Here is a 12,524-nt window from a genome sequence, read left to right as displayed (position 1 = left end):
TTCCCCATGAACCACTCGCCTGCGCATTTACTACCGGAAGCCGTGTCAGAAAGCTCGGTGCACACTCACAAGTGGGTGTACGTCTCAGTAGTACGGAAATGGCGCACTCGCGCTCTATTTGTATCAGTGCCGAATTTAGAGCGTGGGCTGTGACGACAGCATTCTTGTAATTTGCGCGCCGAGCTTTCGGATACAGTTTTACGCTAAAGCCACCCACAAACCTTCCCCTGGAATCCTTCCATTAAAATGAGTCGCCCAAGGAAAAGCAAGGTGGACACTGAGTGCCGAGTGTTTAAAAAGAGTGGCCAATTTGGCTCGACGCACGCGACGTGACGTTCAGCCACATGAACATCAACCCGTCACAGATATAGGTAAACGGACCAACACCTCGGATCTCTCCTAAGAATTGCCACAACAAATTTTACTCCAGACTATGACACACTAGCAAAAAAAGGGAGACAAACAACACTGTTCCCACTGAAAATGAAGGGGAGGCTTTCAAGTTTGTTGTAAAAAAATGCATTTTGAATATGATCTGTACAAATAGCAGGGATTGAAACTAGCGACCATTCTCATTTTCAAACAATGCAGGATGCTCAAGGACATTGATGCACCACCTGTTTGTGACTAATCTTAACCTGTAAAGTTCTTAAGGCTTACTTTAAGGAAGTGTTTCCCGTTTCCTCACCTCTGTTACCAGGTGTTTGTGAGTTAAAATTCTGCTCTGATTTTCAGATACCACTCACCGTGTTGCCGTTTTGACTACTTTATTTGGATGTATGCTTTCACCGATTCTTCAAGATGATATATTTGGTCAGAATGTTTGCCGTTTGATGTGATCTCATAAGATAAACATACATCTTTCATTAATCTGACCTGCAGACACTGAAGTGATGGAGACTGTTATTCATAATAACAGTGTCGTATTTTATGAGAACCACTGATAGCAGTTTTTAAGGGATTTTTTTTTTTAATGCTGGTAATAAATGCATTTGTTTTCAAAAAACTTTTTTTGAATATCCACGCTTTACTACCTACTAAAGGCCAAAACCTTTTATGCAATGACCTTTACAGGTCGTTTATATTACTTCACACAAACACTACATCCATCTGCTCCTGGTTCGGCCCCCCGGTCAAAATTTAGAACCCAATTCGGCCCGCAAGTCAAAAAGTTTGCCCACCCCTGTTCTAGATAGTATTGACAACAGCACCTAACCCACAGCTGGAGCTGTTGATCCTGACCAGAGCCACAGAGCAGGAAATCAGCTCCAGCACTAAATCAAGCCCAGTGGAAGTTATCAGCAGGCCACACGGAGCCCAGGAGAGCAGGAATGTGCTGATAAGCGGCGCTACTGACCTGCACCCTGTCTCGTCTCTTGTCACAGTGTGTGGGATGAGAACTGCACTCATGATGAAAGCTTGCTTGTGCATCTCACAGATGGTTTGTGATTGATAGGTGATTCATAGGATTTCCAGAGATATCCCTTTTGATCATGCCTCGTGTTTTAACTGCGGGTTTTCCGAGCAACTCGAGTCACGCCGAGCTTCTGTGTTACTGTCGTCACAGCCGTAATGTGCTGTGGAATCTTAAAAGTCAAACAACTCAGTCCCTTCCTGGGACTAGCTAGTTCTTTGATGTTGGATAAACCGAGCTCCCGTGAGGTACGCCAGACGTGCTAGCAGCTTGTGTCACGCATGGCTGACCATCTTTTTGAAGATACAAAAAAGCCAAACGTGCTCAATGAATTATTTCTGTGAAAGGTACAGTCTATGGAGATATGTTGAAATTGCCTCTCTGCAGGATGAAGGTTGAACGTTGCAATTTTTTTCATTTCATATTGTTCTTGATAGTCTGAAATGAACCACCTTCAGGCGGTTCAAATTATGGGTTCCTCTATGCAGCATTTAGAATCCTCGCATCTCCAAAATCACAACTTTATAGTTTATATTCAGTTTCAGAAGATCTTAAATATGCTTTGTGGATGTAAGAAGACAAACAGATGTGCGTAAAATTAACCAAAATTAATGTGAAACATATAATCAGAAGATGTTACATACATATCTTAAATTGGACTTGGCTGCCCAAAATACAACATGAACATGGCCTTCAGAAACTAAAGACTGCTGGTCCCATGAGAGTTCCGGGTAAGATAATTTACAGGACAACATGTATGGCTGCCCTTGCAGCGTCAGCATAGAGACTATGTCGTATGACGCCAAGGGCTTGCCCTGAATGTGAAACAAACCGAACAAAAGATCTGGGTCATCTCCAATTTTTGCTGTTCTTTAATTTCTCAATGGTCCGTTTTCATTGGGCCACCAAGTAACTTTTGCTTCCTGAATATTTCTCATTAGTCCACCAATATTTTGGCTCTGAGCGGATGGTGCACTTTGTATTTATTTTGACAGCTTAATAAGATTTTGACAATACACACGCCCATGGTGGTTGGATGACTAGTAGTTGAGAAAGTACTAGATAAAATGTCCGGCAAATACTGCAATTTAATTAAAAATATCAATAATTGGACTCATGTAATTAGGGTGCACAAAATCTTGACCACGATTAAAATTGACTGCAGTAACTATACAGGTGTCTGGATTAGGAGCATCCCTTGACAATAGTGAAGCTAGCGTTCATTAAAACAGTAATGACACCGATTACTAAAAAGTGAACATTACAAGTTTGTAACAACTTTTCAAAGATCTTAACATGTACCAATAAATGCCAACATTCAACAGGTAACAGCTGATATCCGTTGACTCGGTTCGAGCGTTGATCACATCTGATGCAACCGCGACAAGGTTGTCTGGCAACTGCCTGTAATATTATTTGCGGTAAAAGTAACGGGACACGCTGAGGGAGACGAGAGCGTCAGCTAACGAACTAATGTTAGCAACCTGCTAACGAGCTGTGACTAAAGACCCTCGGTGGGGGTACTGCACTACCACTTAAACAATACGAGCAAGTGCTCAAGCTTCGCCCTAAAACTTAACACCAACGTCATATTTCGGAATCGTCAACCTTAACTTGGTGTCACATGGTTACGGTACGACACTTCCTAAACGTTTTCCCCCTTTCATCCTCGTTGGTCAAGTCGAGCCCCCTTTGCTGGCCGACATTTTGTGGTAACAGCTAGGCTAGTTGCTCCTGGCTAACGGTTACCTCCACGAGTACTCCGCCGAATGACAGCTTGACCGAATGACATTTTAGGACACATGAAAACCATATAAAAGGAAAGATATATGGAGAAGTAGCTGCCATTTCGTTTAGGAGCGAATAGTGGTGTTGAATGGCTAACCCGCTTAGCATAGCACGTAAATGCACTTTACTAGCACTGGGGTCGCTAAGTTGCCTCCACTTGCACCGTTTTCGCTCGCTCGTACCCGCTGGTATAGAGGGGGGGCATGCATCCTTTCCCCGCGTGCGGCGAGAGCCAAAACAACGGATACATCTACAAACATATTCACCTTGGCAAAAACAACGGTCTGTGTGGCGTCCTCCAACCCTCCCCCCGAAATATGTGCGCCGGGAAGGAAAAGTCCTCCTTGCGTGGCTCCAGAGCAGCAGCAGCCGCCGCACTGCAATGGCAGGCAGGCAGGCAGTAGATGATGCCTTCCTTCCTTTCCACCCCCTCTGCGCGCACACTTTGGCTGGCTTGCCCGACGCTGTGGCAGTGACCTGTTCGCTTGGAACAAACCATTCAGGCTAGTCCGCGGGGGGTGATGGAGCTGGGATGCAGGGGAGGCTGTCGACGGAAGCTGCAGTAGAGCAGCAGTAGCGGCAGCAGCAGCAGCAGCATCGCCCCAGCGCCATTCCACCTTGAGAGCTACGCAGAGGGCTCAGAATTCACACGCGAAGCTTAAAGCATGTCTGCTAATCGCTTGAAAAACCCTATGATGTGTGATGAAATGGATACGACTGCATCCAGCTCGAACTGACTCATATCAAGAGCATCCCTATACAGTCCATGGTACTTTTTAATAAAATGTCCCCAAATTGTTTTTTTTTTTTTTGACGATTTTTTTAGTTTGACTTAAAATATTTTAAAACACATCTATACTTGCAACTCCTTACGTTGTCAAATAGCCTCGTTTTTTAAACCTAACAATGTACAAGATGTATTTGATTATTTTTTCAACACCCCATTTCTTTGAACAATTAACCATGAAATACAACTGGTAGCTGACAGGCTTCCCCGAGAGTGATTTCCGTATAATGACATCTGCATGCTGTATGAATTTTCAGCAAGAAAAAAAAAAAACTGTTTTACTCATTGTGTCAAGCAACATTATATCGCGTTTCCCTCAGGTGGGCAAGGAGAGGTGCCTCAGAAAGGCACATATCAAAATCATAAATCACAAAATCACGTTCTTTAGGAAGCATGTTTCTAAGGATCTTAAACAGAGAGCTTAGAAATTGATGTATGGGAGGGAGATCATATATCACAATTGGCGCGACTCGTGATAATGTAGCAATGTACTCATACTAAGGAAGTTTGCTCTCTATTTACTCGTGTAAGCTTGTACAGCATCTGCTTTTATAAAGATAAATGCAACTACATGCACACACACACGCACGTACACAAAACTGCTGGGTTGTGTTCTTAACCCCCTGCTGGGTGGATTTTGAGGAAACTGGGTGAGGTTGATAAAAGTATCATCTGCTAATTTTATGTTGGATGTATACAAGTACTGAGTGAAAACTGTCTCGGTAAAACAAAGCTTAGCACACTGAAAAATGTTGGCTTTTATTCAATTAAGTTTTTCATGTATGTTTCAAATGCAGACTATGCTTAAATGTCATTACATGCAGAAAAGAGAGTTCTTAAATCCATCCTACTGCCGCTGTGCTTAATACAGCTTCCCGTGCAGCCGTGTACAGATTTAATCAATATACAGTGAAATGTAAATTGTGCACTGCACCAAACCTTCCTCTTATGTACTAGAGCGGCATCTCCTCAAGTATTGTACCCCTTTCTCTGCGGCACCCACTCTTCTGCCTCTTATCAGAATTGGAAATTGTGCGACCGCTTTTGTCACCTCTACTTCTGGCACTAATGAGCAGAAGGGAAGGGGGGGCAGTTGAATGTAATGCTGGGGGGGCGCACAGAGGTCCTGCAATGTTGCTGACGTAAGGAGACTTGCTGGAGACTCCATTGGAAGATAACAAGGAGCGAATGGGAGGGGGGGCGCCTTGGAGGGACGAGGGAAGAATGCGAGTTGGTGGCCAAGGTCATTAGAATTAGATAAACAAAGGCAGTCTTATTGATATCCTGTGGAGAAACAACATTGGATCAACACAAGGATAGAATGTACAGTAGAGCTGAACAGTTAATCAAATTTAACAACTCTTGCTTATTTTGGTCTCTAGATCTGTGTTTAGTAAATGCAGTTCACAAGTTTACATATAGTTTTATGAAACATGCAGAGTTAAAGTGATGAAGCCACAGATTTGTTTGGCATTGTTGTAATCTGATGTATGATACGGACTAATGTTTAGGCCACACTTGTTTGTCGTAGTGAATGCTTTAAAGACTGCAAGACAAAAAAGTGTTTAGTTGATTAACAAGTCAAATTGAAATATGTAAATAAAATATTTTAGATTAATTCATGCTTTGCTTGCCTTTTTCAGTGTATGTCAAACATAAGAGTAAAATATATCAGTATAATATTGTAATAAAGTCACTTGTAATTGTAAAAAAAAATGTTGCAATAAACTGTCTTTCCTAGTAATTCATGGTTGATTTGCCTTTATTTTAGTGTAAGTAAAATATTTATGAATAATAAATTTGTGTAACTACATAAAAAAGGACCTTAAAAAAAATTGTCCATTTAAGCTAAATCGCAGTCGCAATAATGTGCAAGGTGGGGGTGTCCCAATTCTATTATTTTTCAGAAATCATTCATCTCCAACGTACAGTTTACGACGCAATTCATATTTTTGGGCTTGCAGCCAATAGGCACACCTTGGGCCACTAAGCAGGATAATGTCACCGTGCAAGACCAATGGCTCAAAGTGATCATCTGTTATCATGCAGTACAGCTGAAGCACTGGAGCAGAATGGCCATGTGGAAAAAATGCATGAAAGACAACTTTTAAGAGTCTGGACAGCTTTGACGTTGAGCTTAACGCCGCTTTATCTTCTTCTGTTGAAGACCTTGAAATACCCTCTGCTAAAGCTACTACACTGTTTGCCTCACTGGCTCTGACAGCGCAGAGGGACTTTCACATGCCGTGCTACACAACAACGTTAGCCTCGCTCTTTTCATCACCATTTAGATCCTAACTCCAACTTGCTGGGCTGAATTGCACGAATGTGTATGAGGGGGACAAATTATAAATTCTCAGCATGTCGGCTGTTTGTGTATGCCGCCCCCCGATGGTGAGTGCGTCACCTCTTAGCTACACAGGTCAAGAAAACGGCAGACTAAGCAAAGATTGGTGCGGGCTACCTATGAGCTTTAATGGGTACAGCTATCAAATAACATGGCAGTTGTTAAACTAAATGCATCTGTCCATTTATAGCATGGAAGTGGTAAAAATGCACCAGTAGATCAACGTAAACCCGTAAAAGTGCGCTTTGACCTGAGTACAGCAGTTTGTTTTTCTGTCATCCCTCTGTTGTCCTTGCTCAGTATTCGACCTCTTGCATTAAAAATCGCCCCGCTGGCTTGACTCGTATCTGATAACTTTTTGAACAAAAAATTCCTTTCTTAAGCCTTCATAACGCATCCCACGCTGAGAAACAGACAGGGGGTCCACGATCTAGGAAGTGTAAGCTACCTTGTAAAGTCAGCAGTAAAAAAAAAAAAAAAAAAAAAAAAAAAAAGGCACTTATTAAACGCTGCCTCTCTGTGTGGGAAGATGAAACGCGCCCTTGGCTTTGAGGACAAACAGCTGGAGGGAAAAAAAAATGCAGCAAAAAACACATCTTGGTTTAGGTGGCCAGCCATTATATCTAAATAACTGTTTTAAAGGATTTCAGCGCTACACCCAAAAACAAATAATTTTTTTTAATAACTTCTCAAATCGGCATCCGATTCAATTAGGATTGACGTGACGAGTAAATATCGACACAAGATTATCTATACTCAGGGACTATAATTACTGAGACCCTCATCAAATAAAACCCAGGAAGACACTTAAAACCTGCTGTTTTTCTTTAAACAGCCATCTAAATGTTAACTATGGCTTTAATTGTCAATAAAGGTGATTCTTATTTGCTTATTGTTTTTTATTTCCACCTAAAATGCCTCACTGGTGATAATGATGGCTCAGCAGTGTTGCGGCAAGCCGTGGTGAGTAATAAGGACAGTAAAGAAGGAAAAAAGACAAATATATTATACCGCAGAAAGAAGAAACAATGAGTCGGCAAAAAATTGTACACTGTATTAAATAATTTATGAAACCAAAATCCGACCGATGCAATATTCCTGCCAAGAATCTATCGTTGAAATTCCTCTTTTTTGACATTCTACATCCAGCTAGGCACTAAAATGCCTTTTATGGCTTCAAGTGAACCTCCTTTTTCTTTCGGACTGTGCCATGTGGACATCTCAGTGTGCTCCTCAGCATCTAGCAAGTAAAACTCTGCCCTCTGCAGGACTTCCGTTGATATCTAAGCTAGGCCATGACATGTGACCACGCGATGGGAAAACAAGCATGAAAAGGAGTGAAGGCGACATGCATGATTTTAACAATGAAAGTCGTGTGAACTGACGCGAGGAGACACAGGAAGGAGTCGGGCTTCCTTACCGGCTGGTCTGTCGGAATGGGAGCTCCTGAGTCCAAACAGCATATGGTGGCCTCCCTGGGCGTCAACACGCATGCACACATGTCCAGCGACACACGCCACATGATGCACGCACTCCACACAGCAGACATGCTTGAGAATGCACAGCATGAACACGGCATACTTTCATTCAGTCAAGATGGAGGAGAAATATTTCAGTGTATGTTTTGGAGTCGTCACTTGCGCTCTACTGTCAGATACGATTAAAGAGAAAGTCAAAATACGTTTTCATTTTTCATGCTTGACTTGCCCACCATGGCCAGCATCTTCATTCCTGCAAACATTACATCATCCAGCTGCTCGTCCTTCACTTGACCTCGCACTCGAGTGCTTAAACGGGGAAGGAAATAATATCAACAAGGACTTGTCAAAAAGCACAAATTACCACAAAGGGGTTGTTATGGAACATAAATAGATCCAAGTTGTTGTGTAGACAAGAACAACATTACATTTAGTGCTGATTCTAATTTTCACCAATCTGTGGATGCTACCAGCTCTACCCTATTATAAAACAACCCATGTAAGGCAATATTGGATTAATATATTTTCTAGTCTTCTGTCATAATGATTTGTTGAATATGAGAAACACAATGCAGACCATAACAATAATTGAAAACCATTTTTCCACAATCTCCACCCTGATAAGAGAAGGCTCAACCAGTTTAAATCCTCATGGTGAATTCCTTCGAGGAATAAACTAGGGATGAGATTCCTGGACTGGGAAATGCAATTCCAGCAGTAATCTTAATTTGATTTGCAATATAGGAAAAATATAAAAAACACTCCAAAATTACAAAAATAGACTATTGGCAATACATCAATTTACGTGAGGCAGACTATATTAATGAATCAATCTGTATAAAATTCAAAATACATATTGTAAAGAACTTCTGGAGCCTTTCCATCAAGCCGCCATTGTGCCATTGCTAGTAAAGGCAAAACAGCACAAAGTCGACATTTCCACATGATGGATGGTATTGTAAGCACATGAGGACTTGCCTTCAGTGACTTGCCATATGTCCTATTGGAGGACACACAATAGACAGGCCTTGCCCCTGCGTCGTACCCTCCAGAAACACATGCAACATCTGCCGTCCCCTTTGAGAAACCCCACCACACGCAACCTTTGCATGCATCACGGATGGCCAACTCCACCGAGTTTTTATTTTTTAACATTCTGACCCTCCAACCATCCCTCTGCGCTCATGAAAAAAAAAAAACATCCATTCTCTGACTGTTATTACGCAACAGGCCTCACGTGCTACTCCAATCACAGTATCTCCCCTTTCTTCCACCACCTACAGATAAATCTCTCGCTCCCACCCCCTCCTTCTCATGCTTAGCGCGTCTCAGTCAGGTTCAGCCTGGCACACCTTCATCACATGGGACAACCTCCGTCTGACAGGTCCTGAATATGCAGATTGCCTCATTCAGCTGTAGCCGCATTCCCCGCAAATGCATCTACAGCACTTTCTGGCTCTGACTGTGGGGTGAATAAATGCTTACACTGGGCCTTTTTTGGGGTGGTAATTTAGATGGGATAGCTTCATTCGACCATTGCAGCTATGATGAACCATTTTTTTTCCTTTGACTTGCAGGGAATATTTGTGATACAATAAAAACATAACCACATAGCTAATAAGGCTAACACTAACAATGTAAAATGCCATAGACAGGCTAACACAGGGGTGGGCAAACCTTTTGACTTGCGGGCCGAATTGGGTTCTAAATTTTGACCGGGGGGCCGAACCAGGAGCAGATGGATGTAGTGTTTGTGTGAAGTAATATAAACGACCTGTAAAGGTCATTGCATAAAAGGTTTTGGCCTTTAGTAGGTAGTAAAGCGTGGATATTCCAAAAAAGTTTTTTGAAAACAAATGCATTTATTAACAGCATTAAAAAAAAAAAAATCCCTTAAAAACTGCTATCAGTGATTCTCATAAAATACGACACTGTTATTATGAATAACAGTCTCCATCACTTCAGTGTCTGCAGGTCAGATTAATGAAAGATGTTTATCTTATGAGATCACATCAAACGGCAAACATTCTGACCAAATATATCATCTTGAAGAATCGGTGAAAGCATACATCCAAATAAAGTAATCAAAACGGCAACACGGTGAGGGGTATCTGAAAATCAGAGCAGAGTTTTAACTCACAAACACCTGGTAACAGAGGTGAGGAAACGGGAAACACTTCCTTAAAGTAAGCCTTAAGAACTTTACAGGTTAAGATTAGTCACAAACAGGTGGTGCATCAATGTCCTTGAGCATCCTGCATTGTTTGAAAATGAGAATGGTCGCTAGTTTCAATCCCTGCTATTTGTACAGATCATATTCAAAATGCATTTTTTTACAACAAACTTGAAAGCCTCCCCTTCATTTTCAGTGGGAACGGTGTTGTTTGTCTCCCTTTTTTTGCTAGTGTGTCATAGTCCGGAGTAAAATTTGTTGTGGCAATTCTTAGGAGAGATCCGAGGTGTTGGTCCGTTTACCTAGATCTGTGACGGGTTGATGTTGATGTTCATGTGGCTGAACGTCACGTCGCGTACGTCGAGCCAAATTGGCCACTCTTTTTAAACACTCGGCACTCAGTGTCCACCTTGCTTTTCCTTGGGCGACTCATTTTAATGGAAGGATTCCAGGGTAAGGTTTGTGGGTGGCTTTAGCGTAAAACTGTATCCGAAACCTCGGCGCGCAAATTACAAGAATGCTGTCGTCACAGCCCACGCTCTAAATTCGGCACTGATACAAATAGAGCGAGAGTGCGCCATTTCCGTACTACTGAGTACGTACACGCACTTGTGAGTGTGCACCGAGCTTTCTGACACGGCTTCCGGTAGTAAATGCGCAGGCGAGTGGTTCCCCATCTACTGGGGAAACGCAGTCATTGCAGGCAAAATGACCGAAAAAAAAAAGTTTAATAATACAATTTATTTAGGGTTGGCGGGCCGGATTAAACGGTCCCGTGGGCCGGATGTGTCCCGCGGGCCGTAGTTTGCCCATACCTGGGCTAACAAATAGCATCAACGTTGCTGTGTTAGAATCAGTGGATTTTTTTTTAAAATCCATACAATTTATGAGCACTGAGAATAAGAGATTTGTACATATTAATACAATCTGGAAAAAATCCCCTCATAGAACAATATAAATGCATTTCCCTGTCGGACCCAGTAGCACAGTTGATGCTGCTGATTTCTAATTGTCCAAATAACTGCAAACACAAAAGCATCCGGAGCATAAAAGACAGTGGTTTCCCTCCAATGTATTTTCTGCAGCCTTAGCATTAAAATCTGATTCACGAATTGCTTGCCAACACAAATGACAGCAGGAGTGGGCCAGGCGCCAAAGCCCTCCTCTGACTATCAGAGCAAACTAATAATAAAAAAAAAAAAGCAATCAATATAAACCAAAGTATTCAACTACTATTGATTATGTTATGCTTGATGGTAGTTAGGTGCCTACATTGATTCACGCCTCACATTCCCGAACAAAACATTTACCAACCTAATTAAAAACGAGGGCTTGGGCGATGTATTCAGAAATCAGCATTTTAACCTAGATTGAAAATGTAATCTGTTTTTGCAATACTTTGTCCTTTAGTATTCATTTGACTTAACAACAGAGAGTAAAATCGCCAATGTCTTATGTTTACTGATTTTAAAGCAGCTAATATTTGCCAATTAAATTACCCGCTAAATTAATCATATAAGCCCTATTAAAACCATTTGAACTGCTCATGCAGTGGCTCAGTTTCAAAGTCTGTATGTGTGTGTTGTGACAGGAAGCAATGAAGACTGCTCATCAAGCTCAGCATCCTGCAGTCTTATCACTCACTGGGAGCGGAACGCTCCTTCCATCAGCTGCATTTGAGTTTGGCTACGTCAGCAACTTTTCCTCTAGCGTGCGCACACAAACACACACACACACACACACACACACACACGCACACGCACACACACACGCACACGCACACGCACACACACACGCACACGCACACACACACACACACACACACACACACACACACACACACACACACACACACACACACACACACGGAGAAATATACTGAGGAAAAAAAGCCCTCAGTCTCACTTGAATAGTGGCCTCTTGAATTGTCCAGTGAGGAGCAGGTTGTTGAGACAAATGGCTACCTCGTGTCTCCTCAGCGGAGGCTCGACACACGGAAGGCAGTTTCCAAGCTCTACACACGAAAGACGGTTTCCAAGTGCCCACTTCAAAATGTTTTCTCCCTTGCCAGCTTTACAGCAAATCTGTATCAGCGTCCACAATGACAAAAACTGTGTGGCTAACCGTTAGCATGTCAATGCCTTTTTCTATTCATATTGATGCTAACCGTTAGCATCTTCTAATATGTCAGCATTAAACAAGCGGGCCATTAGTAAGGCCCGCTTGTTTAATGGTTGTTTTAATTACATAGTTTGTAGTTCACTTATATTTAGTTTGACAGTAAACTGTTACAGGAGCAAATGTGGATGTAATGTTTGTTTATAAGAATATAAAGTCCCACTACAGCTTTCCTATTCAGAGAAATGCTTATGTTTGCTAAATCAAGGCTAAAAGCATCCACCTCAATTTTCTCACTATAATGCTTAATGGGAATAACAATCTAGCACCTCAACAGTTTGCTTGTTTGTTTTCCATGGATAATGTACGCTGTGAAGATTTTCTCTGCTATAATACTTGTGCCATTTTTAATAAATCAA

The 12,524-nt window shown here is 42.0% G+C and overlaps 1 protein-coding gene across 14 annotated transcripts in view; it reads right to left on the bottom strand.

Annotated features, from left to right (window-relative positions):
- Positions 1–12,524, bottom strand: part of tjp1b (tight junction protein 1b) — a 53,174-nt gene that overhangs the window by 24,717 nt on the left and 15,933 nt on the right. The window contains exon 1 of one of the 14 annotated variants that reach the window (XM_049724618.2): positions 3,469–3,612. The exons of the other annotated variants lie outside the window; for them this stretch is intronic. The gene's annotated coding sequence lies outside the window, so the exon portion shown is untranslated. Of the gene's footprint in view, positions 1–3,468; positions 3,613–12,524 lie in introns of those variants that run through there. 14 annotated transcript variants of the gene reach the window in all.

Source organism: Syngnathus scovelli, chromosome 6 (assembly GCF_024217435.2).
Source record: "Syngnathus scovelli strain Florida chromosome 6, RoL_Ssco_1.2, whole genome shotgun sequence".
In the NCBI taxonomy this organism is placed as follows: Eukaryota; Metazoa; Chordata; class Actinopteri; order Syngnathiformes; family Syngnathidae; genus Syngnathus; species Syngnathus scovelli.
Note: the sequence above shows the minus strand (reverse complement) of the source record. Positions and strands in the feature narration are given on the sequence as shown.